The sequence below is a fragment of the Balaenoptera physalus genome, assembly GCF_965194825.1.
Source record: "Balaenoptera physalus genome assembly, chromosome: 20".
Taxonomy (NCBI): domain Eukaryota; kingdom Metazoa; phylum Chordata; class Mammalia; order Artiodactyla; family Balaenopteridae; genus Balaenoptera; species Balaenoptera physalus.
In genome coordinates this window covers 55,828,750-55,841,581 of record NC_138901.1, presented here as the reverse complement: position 1 = coordinate 55,841,581, position 12,832 = coordinate 55,828,750, and the positions used below count along the sequence as shown (strand labels likewise).

The following is a 12,832-nucleotide window of genomic DNA, read 5'->3' as shown; positions in this document are numbered from 1 at the left end:
AAGTTTGCATACCTCTGGTCGTGACCCAAGAGACCAGATCAGGAAAACTGAAGCCTGGGCTCTTTCTCACAGTCTGGGGAAATCAGGCGTTGGGTGTCCATGCCTACATCTTACCTCCTCCCCAGAGGGTGGCTTCTGAGCCACCCTAAAAAGAACTAAGTTCTCTGGGCTCTGGGGGAGCTTTAAGATGCTGGGGGTGGGTGACAGGGAAAGGAAAATTGCTCTAAACTCTAAAGCACTGCTCTCCAATAGCATTTTCCATGATGATGGAAACGTTCTAAATCTGTGCTGTCCAATACAGTATCCGCTAGCTCCATGTGACTACTGAGCACTTAGAAGATCATGACACTGAGGAACAGAATTTTTTTCTTTTTTTGGCCAAGCCATGAAGCTTGCAGGGACTGAGTTCCCCGACCAGGGATTGAACCCCGGCCACAGCAGTGAAAGCGCCAAGTCCCAACAACTGGACCACCAGGGAACAGAATTGGACGCCAGGGAAATTCTGTTCCCTGAGGAAGAGAATTTTTAACTTTTTCACTTAATTTTTAACAGAATTACTTTTCCTTAAGTTTAACTAATTTATATTCTAATAGGCATATTTGGCTAGTGGCCACTGTAATTGACAATGCAGCTCTAGGGCCTTGGGGATAACGGATTTAGCTAGGCAGCGATGGAGGGAAAGCAGGGATAGTTTAGGTCCTCATCAGGCCCTGTGGGATGGGGCTGGGGTGGATGTCCTCACACAACCACAGAACACTTCTCTTGTCTCTTTATTCCTCATGCATATCTGTCCCCTGATATCCCCACTCCTTGATGGTCTCCGGTGAGTTGTTGAATGTCTCTCGGTGAAGGCGCCTGGGAGACAGAGCTTCGCATTTGTCCCTGCCCGCTCTGAACTGTCTCTGGCGGGCGTCAAAGACCACATGCCCTAGCCGGGTGCCTGACCCAGGACAGTAGGGCTTCCAGCTGGTCTTGGGAGGCGTAGACATCTGGCGATAGCTCTGGCAGGCTGGAGGAACTGTATCCATGGGGTGGTACACCCAGTCTTGGCTGCCTGCTCGCCGGGAGGATGATTGCAGCTCAATCAGCACAGGTACCTCTGAGAAGGTTTGCAGGTCATTGTAGGTCACCTGAGCCTTGGGAGAGCAGGAGTTCTGACTGGGTGGGACAGAAGTCCATGGTATGTGCTGCCCTGCATCCTCCTTTCGAGGAACTGCCTCAGATCTAAATAACTTTCGGGTCTGATGTGGGCCCAAAGCTTGGACAGAGTCAGTTCCTAGAGGGTTCTTGTGGAGGCCTGGATTTGGGGTAAGGCCTGGGTTTCTGCAAAGTCTACTCTCGTTTGCAGGGCCTGGGGTCCTTTGGAGGACAGAGCCTTGGTTGAGGTCTAGAGTCTCACGAAGTTCAGGGGGTTGGGGCTGGTTTGGGGTTTGGGACGTCGTGGCTAACTGGGGAGGGATGGGGCCCTGGGAAGAGAGGACAGACGGAGGAGACTTGGAGGTTGGGGGAAAGGTGGGGGGTTGTATTAAGGCGGAGGGCTTCTGGTGGTTGCTGTGTTGATGAAGGACAAAGGATCCGGGAGAAACAAGAGGCAGAGAAAGAGTGCATGGTGGAGGCATGGCGCATGGTGAGCTCTGGGCACTGGTTGGAGAATGGAAGCAAGGTTGAGAAGGTGCAGCATCCTTGGAGTACACCAGGAATTTGGGGTAGACTGGAGCCTGGGGGTCCGTGTTTCTCTTCTCAGAACTGCAAGGATGGAAGCTGCAGTAAGGGAAGGTCTTGGACTGCACAAATTTGCCTTTGGCATCATTTGAGGTCTTCCATTCCATATTCCCCAACTCCAGGTAACCCAGTATGGATCCTGTGGAGGGCTTGGCACTGTCCCCACTACATTGCTTCAGTGTTTGCTCAGCTGTACCAGAGCTCACCAGACCATGCCCCTCTTGGGGCCTGGAGACGGTACCCAAGTCCTTTCTGGAGTACCCAGAGTTCTGAGGGGGACACACATGGACCACGTTCTGCTTTACCCTGCGGGCATCGTAGACCACCTGGCCGGAGGAGAGGCCTTGGCTGAAGGCAGACAAGGTAGAGGGAATAGAAGCTAGGATGGGGGTAGGGGTGGTGGAAGGGACTGGAGTGGTCGTCAGGGCCATGACCAGCACTGGGACAGAGGTTGTGGCAGAGATCGGGACAGGGGCTGGTGTAGGGGCTAGGGCAGGAGTAGTAGCAGGGGCAGAAGTTGGGGGAGGGACTGGGGCCGAAGGTGGGGGAGGGACCAGAGTGTTGGCATGGGTATAGGTCAGATGAGCATGGGTCAGGGTGCAGACAGAAGTGTGGCCCAGGGACTGGGCTGAGGCATTTGAGGGGGCCTGGGCTTGGGCCTGGGCTGGGGTATGGGCTGAGGGATGCTCAGGGCCATGGACCTGGGCAGGGCTGCGCTCAGGGGTGAGGGCTGGGGAGGGGGTCTGGGCCTGGGGGGTGGTGTGCTCAGGGGGGTGGAACGTGGAGCAAGTCTGGGCCTGAGGTGGGGCGTGCTCAGAGGGCTGGGTTGAGGAGAAGTTCTGGGCCTTGGCAGGTGTGCGCCCAGTGGGGTCCACTGGGCAGAAGGCCTGGGCCTGGGCGGAAGTGTGCTCATGGGCGTGGCCTCGGGAGCAGGTCTCGGCCTGGGGGGGGGTGTGCTCAGGCGGGTGGGCTGAGGAGAGGGTCTGGGCCTTGGCAGGAGCATGCGCAGGGGGCTGAACTGGGGGGCGGGTCTGGGCCCGGGCTGGGGCCTGGGCTGGGTCATAGTCTGGGGTCTTCGTCTTGCTCTCTTGGGGCAGGCGGAGTGGAAGCACGTCCACCTTGCTCATCCTGCGGAGCGTGGAAGATGTCTCTTGCCTGGAGTAAAAGGTGGCTCGGGACTTTAAGGCTGTGACCGGAGGGGCCTCGCCAGCTCCCACTACCCCCTCCTTCCACAGTCCCCGTGGAGCCTCCATGGGAGCCCCAGCCCGTCCACACTGAGGCGGCATCCAGCAGCACCCAGAAGCCTTCTTATGTTTTGTGACTGGTATCCAGGAGTCAAGGTGGTTTGGGTGCCCGAGCAGGAAGCTTGGGCGATGGCGGAAGCGGGAAGAAACTCTTGAGCACAGGTTGTTGGGATCCACGGAGCTGCGCAGGCACATGCGATGGCTGCCTACACAGCTGGCTTGCTTGTCTGCGGGGAAAGGCGAGATGGGACAGGGCCTGGGTTCCTGAGGGGCTGAGAATCGAGGCAGGGATAGAAGAAAGGGGACAGGCCCACGTCCCCTGAGCCCACGCTGGCGCCCACTCACCTTTGGGGAAAACGTGATGGAAGAGTGTCCGCAAGGAGCTCTTCAGATGCCTCCAGAGCTGAGGGAAGCAGGGGAGGGGGGAGGCCGGGAGCAGGGTGAGCCCTGAAATCCAACCCTTGTCCGGCCACACCCCAGCAGCCCTCCCACCTCAGCCCCTTCAAGACCCCAGGGCTCCCCCAACCCCACTGCCCTGATCCTGCCCTGACCAGAGTCACCACGTTGATCCCCACGTTGAGCAAGATGAAGCTGCCCAGGATCAGAAGAATTGAGTCTCCTAGGTCCTGGCATTTCCTGGGGTTGGTGCCAGAGCACGGCTGGGCTCGGTAGTGGGTTTGCTCACCCATGGCCGCGGGTCCCAGGACTGCCTGGGCCCCCTGGCCTCCACATACTCACTGGGAGCCAGAGGGGGAGAAGGACTGGGTCATAATGGGGCAGGTGGTTGGGGTCACAATGAGGGAGGGGGAGGAAAAGGAGGGCCCAGGGTGGCATTCGCTGGTAACCAGGGTCAGGTAAGCTGAGCCTGGACAGTCAAACAGGGCCCGGAGGCCGGCCCACCTCCCCTCGAGTGGTCAATCATTCACTCACCACCCTCTGGCTCACTTGTTCAAATGACACATTCCATCTCTTGGCCCCTCCTGAGACTAGGAAGACCTTGGCCTCAGAGCCCTGGGGAAGGCCTGGCTGGAGTCCAGAGCCTCAGCCTTCTTCATGCCCTTCACTGGGCGTGGAGCTGGACCTGCCCAGATGTGGAACCTCCCAGTTTGGAAGCAGCTTCTTGTATGAGGCTCTCTGGGGACAGGGACAGCTGAGACACAGAGGAGGTGCCCAGAGACCAGTGGTTTGGAGTCTGCAGCTGCAGATCTACTTAGTGCATGGTATAGGACCAGGAGGGGCTTGCTGGCAGGACTGTGGCCACTAAACCAAGGGGACCCTCAGGCCCAGAAGGGGACACTGGCTTCTTATTGCAGGAAGCCAAGGGCAGGGACCCAGGCTGGCAGAAGGAGTGGCGCTTCCAAGCCACAGACCACCAATGTTTCCTGGACTCTGGCGCTCTTTATTCCTCTCGCCATGCCCTGCCGCCCCCCGCCCCCGCCCCCGTTTGCTGCTGCTCAGTTCATTTTTCCCAGTCTGGCTCCCGTGCAGAGGGGGCCTCGAGGCCGAGGTGGAAGGCGGCAGCGAGTTGGCCCGCGCTCGGCTCTCCTGCACTTGCCGCTTCAGCTCCAGGCTGTCATACACCTGGTAGCTGGCATTGCCCCCCGGGTTCCGGCTGAGTGGCATGAAGGTGGGCCGGGGCGGAAGGTGCTCGGTAGCCTGGACGTCGGGCAGGGACTGGGAGGAGCGGACGAGCAGCGCTGAGCTGGGAGCCGGGGCCCGCCGGTACGAGGCCTCGGCCAGCACCGTGAGGGAGGCGGAGGTGGTCAGAGGGCGCCGAACGGACAGCATCTCGGCCCATTCGGCCGCCCGGCGCCGAACTCCTTGGGGTTAGACCAGAGGCCTAATAGGATGGATCTGAATAGCAAACAATAATAATGAGGGACATACACTAGGGCATGCGGAGAAATAGGGGACTCTACCTCTCACTTGGGAGTAGAGGAGCCCTGGTCATTTAAATCTAGAAGGGTTCTTGCATGCAATTATAACTTCATTTTAGAGGTGAGACTGCAAGCCTAGAAAGGTTGCACATGACTTGTCCAAGGGCAGAGCTGAGCCAGAGAGGTGTTGGAAATGGGCTCTCCCGCTGGGACGTATCTCCTTGGAATCGGTGGTGGTAATGTTAGACAAGAACACACCGATAGTGTGCCTGTAGTGACCCAGGGATGGACATCTGACTCAGGGAAGGGACATATTAGTGTTGCCCACCTCAGACACACAAGTGGTGGCAGGGAAAACACTTTGCCATCTCGCAGCTTATGTGTGTATACAGAAGAGTTATCAGGACTGAAAATCAAGTCCAGAGGAAACTCCAGCTGGGCTAGGGCAGGGCAATGAAAAATTATGAGGGGAAGGAAATTGCTTTCAGCGGCCAGTGCTATCATGGACACAGCTTAAGTCCAGGCTGAAACTAGGAGCCAGAATAATAGGACAGAAAGATAGGACACCAGGGACACGCTCACAGATTAGACCAATGCATGCTGGACCAGGAATTCTTTTTTTTTTTTTTTTTTTTCTTAATTTATTTATTTATTTTTGGCTGCATTGGGTCTTCGTTGCTGCACGCGGGCTTTCTCTAGTTGCAGCGGGTGGGGGCTACGCCTGGCTGCGGGGCGCGGGCCTCTCATTGCGGTGGCTTCTCTTGTGGCAGAGCACGGGCCCTAGGCACACGGGCTTCAGCAGTTGTGGCTCATGGGCTCTAGAGCACAGGCTCAGTATTTGTGGCACACGGGCTTAGCTGTTCCGCGGCATGTGGGATCTTCCCGGACCAGGGCTCGAACCCGTGTCCCCTGCACCGGCAGGCAGATTCCCAACCACTGTGCCACCAGGGAAGCCCCACCAGGAATTCTTACATTCCTTTTTCCCAGGGGTCTGTCTCCACAGTGAACTAGGCCTAAGTCCATGGGCAAGAAAATTAAGTGGAGACACCTGGAAAAAATTAGAGGCCTATGAAGGAGGGGACCGTCAGAATCCAAGGCTCAATTTGGGGAGCCTCAAACACAAGGTTTCCTAGTCACTGACCAAGAGAGGTCTTCTCCCTCAGTAACCACGAGCCCCAAACACAGCCCAGAACGGGGGAGGCAAGTTTGCATACCTCTGGTCGTGACCCAAGAGACCAGATCAGGAAAACTGAAGCCTGGGCTCTTTCTCACAGTCTGGGGAAATCAGGCGTTGGGTGTCCATGCCTACATCTTACCTCCTCCCCAGAGGGTGGCTTCTGAGCCACCCTAAAAAGAACTAAGTTCTCTGGGCTCTGGGGGAGCTTTAAGATGCTGGGGGTGGGTGACAGGGAAAGGAAAATTGCTCTAAACTCTAAAGCACTGCTCTCCAATAGCATTTTCCATGATGATGGAAACGTTCTAAATCTGTGCTGTCCAATACAGTATCCGCTAGCTCCATGTGACTACTGAGCACTTAGAAGATCATGACACTGAGGAACAGAATTTTTTTCTTTTTTTGGCCAAGCCATGAAGCTTGCAGGGACTGAGTTCCCCGACCAGGGATTGAACCCCGGCCACAGCAGTGAAAGCGCCAAGTCCCAACAACTGGACCACCAGGGAACAGAATTGGACGCCAGGGAAATTCTGTTCCCTGAGGAAGAGAATTTTTAACTTTTTCACTTAATTTTTAACAGAATTACTTTTCCTTAAGTTTAACTAATTTATATTCTAATAGGCATATTTGGCTAGTGGCCACTGTAATTGACAATGCAGCTCTAGGGCCTTGGGGATAACGGATTTAGCTAGGCAGCGATGGAGGGAAAGCAGGGATAGTTTAGGTCCTCATCAGGCCCTGTGGGATGGGGCTGGGGTGGATGTCCTCACACAACCACAGAACACTTCTCTTGTCTCTTTATTCCTCATGCATATCTGTCCCCTGATATCCCCACTCCTTGATGGTCTCCGGTGAGTTGTTGGATGTCTCTCGGTGAAGGCGCCTGGGAGACAGAGCTTCGCATTTGTCCCTGCCCGCTCTGAACTGTCTCTGGCGGGCGTCAAAGACCACATGCCCTAGCCGGGTGCCTGACCCAGGACAGTAGGGCTTCCAGCTGGTCTTGGGAGGCGTAGACATCTGGCGATAGCTCTGGCAGGCTGGAGGAACTGTATCCATGGGGTGGTACACCCAGTCTTGGCTGCCTGCTCGCCGGGAGGATGATTGCAGCTCAATCAGCACAGGTACCTCTGAGAAGGTTTGCAGGTCATTGTAGGTCACCTGAGCCTTGGGAGAGCAGGAGTTCTGACTGGGTGGGACAGAAGTCCATGGTATGTGCTGCCCTGCATCCTCCTTTCGAGGAACTGCCTCAGATCTAAATAACTTTCGGGTCTGATGTGGGCCCAAAGCTTGGACAGAGTCAGTTCCTAGAGGGTTCTTGTGGAGGCCTGGATTTGGGGTAAGGCCTGGGTTTCTGCAAAGTCTACTCTCGTTTGCAGGGCCTGGGGTCCTTTGGAGGACAGAGCCTTGGTTGAGGTCTAGAGTCTCACGAAGTTCAGGGGGTTGGGGCTGGTTTGGGGTTTGGGACGTCGTGGCTAACTGGGGAGGGATGGGGCCCTGGGAAGAGAGGACAGACGGAGGAGACTTGGAGGTTGGGGGAAAGGTGGGGGGTTGTATTAAGGCGGAGGGCTTCTGGTGGTTGCTGTGTTGATGAAGGACAAAGGATCCGGGAGAAACAAGAGGCAGAGAAAGAGTGCATGGTGGAGGCATGGCGCATGGTGAGCTCTGGGCACTGGTTGGAGAATGGAAGCAAGGTTGAGAAGGTGCAGCATCCTTGGAGTACACCAGGAATTTGGGGTAGACTGGAGCCTGGGGGTCCGTGTTTCTCTTCTCAGAACTGCAAGGATGGAAGCTGCAGTAAGGGAAGGTCTTGGACTGCACAAATTTGTCTTTGGCATCATTTGAGGTCTTCCATTCCATATTCCCCAACTCCAGGTAACCCAGTATGGATCCTGTGGAGGGCTTGGCACTGTCCCCACTACATTGCTTCAGTGTTTGCTCAGCTGTACCAGAGCTCACCAGACCATGCCCCTCTTGGGGCCTGGAGACGGTACCCAAGTCCTTTCTGGAGTACCCAGAGTTCTGAGGGGGACACACATGGACCACGTTCTGCTTTACCCTGCGGGCATCGTAGACCACCTGGCCGGAGGAGAGGCCTTGGCTGAAGGCAGACAAGGTAGAGGGAATAGAAGCTAGGATGGGGGTAGGGGTGGTGGAAGGGACTGGAGTGGTCGTCAGGGCCATGACCAGCACTGGGACAGAGGTTGTGGCAGAGATCGGGACAGGGGCTGGTGTAGGGGCTAGGGCAGGAGTAGTAGCAGGGGCAGAAGTTGGGGGAGGGACTGGGGCCGAAGGTGGGGGAGGGACCAGAGTGTTGGCATGGGTATAGGTCAGATGAGCATGGGTCAGGGTGCAGACAGAAGTGTGGCCCAGGGACTGGGCTGAGGCATTGGAGGGGGCCTGGGCTTGGGCCTGGGCTGGGGTATGGGCTGAGGGATGCTCAGGGCCATGGACCTGGGCAGGGCTGCGCTCAGGGGTGAGGGCTGGGGAGGGGGTCTGGGCCTGGGGGGTGGTGTGCTCAGGGGGGTGGAACGTGGAGCAAGTCTGGGCCTGAGGTGGGGCGTGCTCAGAGGGCTGGGTTGAGGAGAAGTTCTGGGCCTTGGCAGGTGTGCGCCCAGTGGGGTCCACTGGGCAGAAGGCCTGGGCCTGGGCGGAAGTGTGCTCATGGGCGTGGCCTCGGGAGCAGGTCTCGGCCTGGGGGGGGGTGTGCTCAGGCGGGTGGGCTGAGGAGAGGGTCTGGGCCTTGGCAGGAGCATGCGCAGGGGGCTGAACTGGGGGGCGGGTCTGGGCCCGGGCTGGGGCCTGGGCTGGGTCATAGTCTGGGGTCTTCGTCTTGCTCTCTTGGGGCAGGCGGAGTGGAAGCACGTCCACCTTGCTCATCCTGCGGAGCGTGGAAGATGTCTCTTGCCTGGAGTAAAAGGTGGCTCGGGACTTTAAGGCTGTGACCGGAGGGGCCTCGCCAGCTCCCACTACCCCCTCCTTCCACAGTCCCCGTGGAGCCTCCATGGGAGCCCCAGCCCGTCCACACTGAGGCGGCATCCAGCAGCACCCAGAAGCCTTCTTATGTTTTGTGACTGGTATCCAGGAGTCAAGGTGGTTTGGGTGCCCGAGCAGGAAGCTTGGGCGATGGCGGAAGCGGGAAGAAACTCTTGAGCACAGGTTGTTGGGATCCACGGAGCTGCGCAGGCACATGCGATGGCTGCCTACACAGCTGGCTTGCTTGTCTGCGGGGAAAGGCGAGATGGGACAGGGCCTGGGTTCCTGAGGGGCTGAGAATCGAGGCAGGGATAGAAGAAAGGGGACAGGCCCACGTCCCCTGAGCCCACGCTGGCGCCCACTCACCTTTGGGGAAAACGTGATGGAAGAGTGTCCGCAAGGAGCTCTTCAGATGCCTCCAGAGCTGAGGGAAGCAGGGGAGGGGGGAGGCCGGGAGCAGGGTGAGCCCTGAAATCCAACCCTTGTCCGGCCACACCCCAGCAGCCCTCCCACCTCAGCCCCTTCAAGACCCCAGGGCTCCCCCAACCCCACTGCCCTGATCCTGCCCTGACCAGAGTCACCACGTTGATCCCCACGTTGAGCAAGATGAAGCTGCCCAGGATCAGAAGAATTGAGTCTCCTAGGTCCTGGCATTTCCTGGGGTTGGTGCCAGAGCACGGCTGGGCTCGGTAGTGGGTTTGCTCACCCATGGCCGCGGGTCCCAGGACTGCCTGGGCCCCCTGGCCTCCACATACTCACTGGGAGCCAGAGGGGGAGAAGGACTGGGTCATAATGGGGCAGGTGGTTGGGGTCACAATGAGGGAGGGGGAGGAAAAGGAGGGCCCAGGGTGGCATTCGCTGGTAACCAGGGTCAGGTAAGCTGAGCCTGGACAGTCAAACAGGGCCCGGAGGCCGGCCCACCTCCCCTCGAGTGGTCAATCATTCACTCACCACCCTCTGGCTCACTTGTTCAAATGACACATTCCATCTCTTGGCCCCTCCTGAGACTAGGAAGACCTTGGCCTCAGAGCCCTGGGGAAGGCCTGGCTGGAGTCCAGAGCCTCAGCCTTCTTCATGCCCTTCACTGGGCGTGGAGCTGGACCTGCCCAGATGTGGAACCTCCCAGTTTGGAAGCAGCTTCTTGTATGAGGCTCTCTGGGGACAGGGACAGCTGAGACACAGAGGAGGTGCCCAGAGACCAGTGGTTTGGAGTCTGCAGCTGCAGATCTACTTAGTGCATGGTATAGGACCAGGAGGGGCTTGCTGGCAGGACTGTGGCCACTAAACCAAGGGGACCCTCAGGCCCAGAAGGGGACACTGGCTTCTTATTGCAGGAAGCCAAGGGCAGGGACCCAGGCTGGCAGAAGGAGTGGCGCTTCCAAGCCACAGACCACCAATGTTTCCTGGACACTGGCGCTCTTTATTCCTCTCGCCATGCCCTGCCGCCCCCCGCCCCCGCCCCCGTTTGCTGCTGCTCAGTTCATTTTTCCCAGTCTGGCTCCCGTGCAGAGGGGGCCTCGAGGCCGAGGTGGAAGGCGGCAGCGAGTTGGCCCGCGCTCGGCTCTCCTGCACTTGCCGCTTCAGCTCCAGGCTGTCATACACCTGGTAGCTGGCATTGCCCCCCGGGTTCCGGCTGAGTGGCATGAAGGTGGGCCGGGGCGGAAGGTGCTCGGTAGCCTGGACGTCGGGCAGGGACTGGGAGGAGCGGACGAGCAGCGCTGAGCTGGGAGCCGGGGCCCGCCGGTACGAGGCCTCGGCCAGCACCGTGAGGGAGGCGGAGGTGGTCAGAGGGCGCCGAACGGACAGCATGTCGGCCCATTCGGCCGCCCGGCGCCGAACTCCTTGGGGTTAGACCAGAGGCCTAATAGGATGGATCTGAATAGCAAACAATAATAATGAGGGACATACACTAGGGCATGCGGAGAAATAGGGGACTCTACCTCTCACTTGGGAGTAGAGGAGCCCTGGTCATTTAAATCTAGAAGGGTTCTTGCATGCAATTATAACTTCATTTTAGAGGTGAGACTGCAAGCCTAGAAAGGTTGCACATGACTTGTCCAAGGGCAGAGCTGAGCCAGAGAGGTGTTGGAAATGGGCTCTCCCGCTGGGACGTATCTCCTTGGAATCGGTGGTGGTAATGTTAGACAAGAACACACCGATAGTGTGCCTGTAGTGACCCAGGGATGGACATCTGACTCAGGGAAGGGACATATTAGTGTTGCCCACCTCAGACACACAAGTGGTGGCAGGGAAAACACTTTGCCATCTCGCAGCTTATGTGTGTATACAGAAGAGTTATCAGGACTGAAAATCAAGTCCAGAGGAAACTCCAGCTGGGCTAGGGCAGGGCAATGAAAAATTATGAGGGGAAGGAAATTGCTTTCAGCGGCCAGTGCTATCATGGACACAGCTTAAGTCCAGGCTGAAACTAGGAGCCAGAATAATAGGACAGAAAGATAGGACACCAGGGACACGCTCACAGATTAGACCAATGCATGCTGGACCAGGAATTCTTTTTTTTTTTTTTTTTTTTCTTAATTTATTTATTTATTTTTGGCTGCATTGGGTCTTCGTTGCTGCACGCGGGCTTTCTCTAGTTGCAGCGGGTGGGGGCTACGCCTGGCTGCGGGGCGCGGGCCTCTCATTGCGGTGGCTTCTCTTGTGGCAGAGCACGGGCCCTAGGCACACGGGCTTCAGCAGTTGTGGCTCATGGGCTCTAGAGCACAGGCTCAGTATTTGTGGCACACGGGCTTAGCTGTTCCGCGGCATGTGGGATCTTCCCGGACCAGGGCTCGAACCCGTGTCCCCTGCACCGGCAGGCAGATTCCCAACCACTGTGCCACCAGGGAAGCCCCACCAGGAATTCTTACATTCCTTTTTCCCAGGGGTCTGTCTCCACAGTGAACTAGGCCTAAGTCCATGGGCAAGAAAATTAAGTGGAGACACCTGGAAAAAATTAGAGGCCTATGAAGGAGGGGACCGTCAGAATCCAAGGCTCAATTTGGGGAGCCTCAAACACAAGGTTTCCTAGTCACTGACCAAGAGAGGTCTTCTCCCTCAGTAACCACGAGCCCCAAACACAGCCCAGAACGGGGGAGGCAAGTTTGCATACCTCTGGTCGTGACCCAAGAGACCAGATCAGGAAAACTGAAGCCTGGGCTCTTTCTCACAGTCTGGGGAAATCAGGCGTTGGGTGTCCATGCCTACATCTTACCTCCTCCCCAGAGGGTGGCTTCTGAGCCACCCTAAAAAGAACTAAGTTCTCTGGGCTCTGGGGGAGCTTTAAGATGCTGGGGGTGGGTGACAGGGAAAGGAAAATTGCTCTAAACTCTAAAGCACTGCTCTCCAATAGCATTTTCCATGATGATGGAAACGTTCTAAATCTGTGCTGTCCAATACAGTATCCGCTAGCTCCATGTGACTACTGAGCACTTAGAAGATCATGACACTGAGGAACAGAATTTTTTTCTTTTTTTGGCCAAGCCATGAAGCTTGCAGGGACTGAGTTCCCCGACCAGGGATTGAACCCCGGCCACAGCAGTGAAAGCGCCAAGTCCCAACAACTGGACCACCAGGGAACAGAATTGGACGCCAGGGAAATTCTGTTCCCTGAGGAAGAGAATTTTTAACTTTTTCACTTAATTTTTAACAGAATTACTTTTCCTTAAGTTTAACTAATTTATATTCTAATAGGCATATTTGGCTAGTGGCCACTGTAATTGACAATGCAGCTCTAGGGCCTTGGGGATAACGGATTTAGCTAGGCAGCGATGGAGGGAAAGCAGGGATAGTTTAGGTCCTCATCAGGCCCTGTGGGATGGGGCTGGGGTGGATGTCCTCAC

The 12,832-nt window shown here is 56.9% G+C and overlaps 2 pseudogenes across 2 annotated transcripts; both read right to left on the bottom strand.

Moving 5' to 3' along the window:
- Positions 1-770: 770 nt before the first annotated feature.
- Positions 771-4,629, bottom strand: LOC309649968 (uncharacterized protein SPEM3 pseudogene; annotated as a pseudogene). The gene is made up of 3 exons: positions 3,518-4,629; positions 3,312-3,369; positions 771-3,193 (listed from the first exon to the last, which is right to left on the bottom strand). The product of its transcript is annotated as an uncharacterized protein SPEM3 pseudogene (transcript).
- Positions 4,630-6,714: 2,085 nt separating this feature from the next.
- LOC309649967 (uncharacterized protein SPEM3 pseudogene) lies at positions 6,715-10,390 on the bottom strand (annotated as a pseudogene). The gene is made up of 3 exons: positions 9,563-10,390; positions 9,357-9,414; positions 6,715-9,238 (listed from the first exon to the last, which is right to left on the bottom strand). The product of its transcript is annotated as an uncharacterized protein SPEM3 pseudogene (transcript).
- Positions 10,391-12,832: the final 2,442 nt, after the last annotated feature.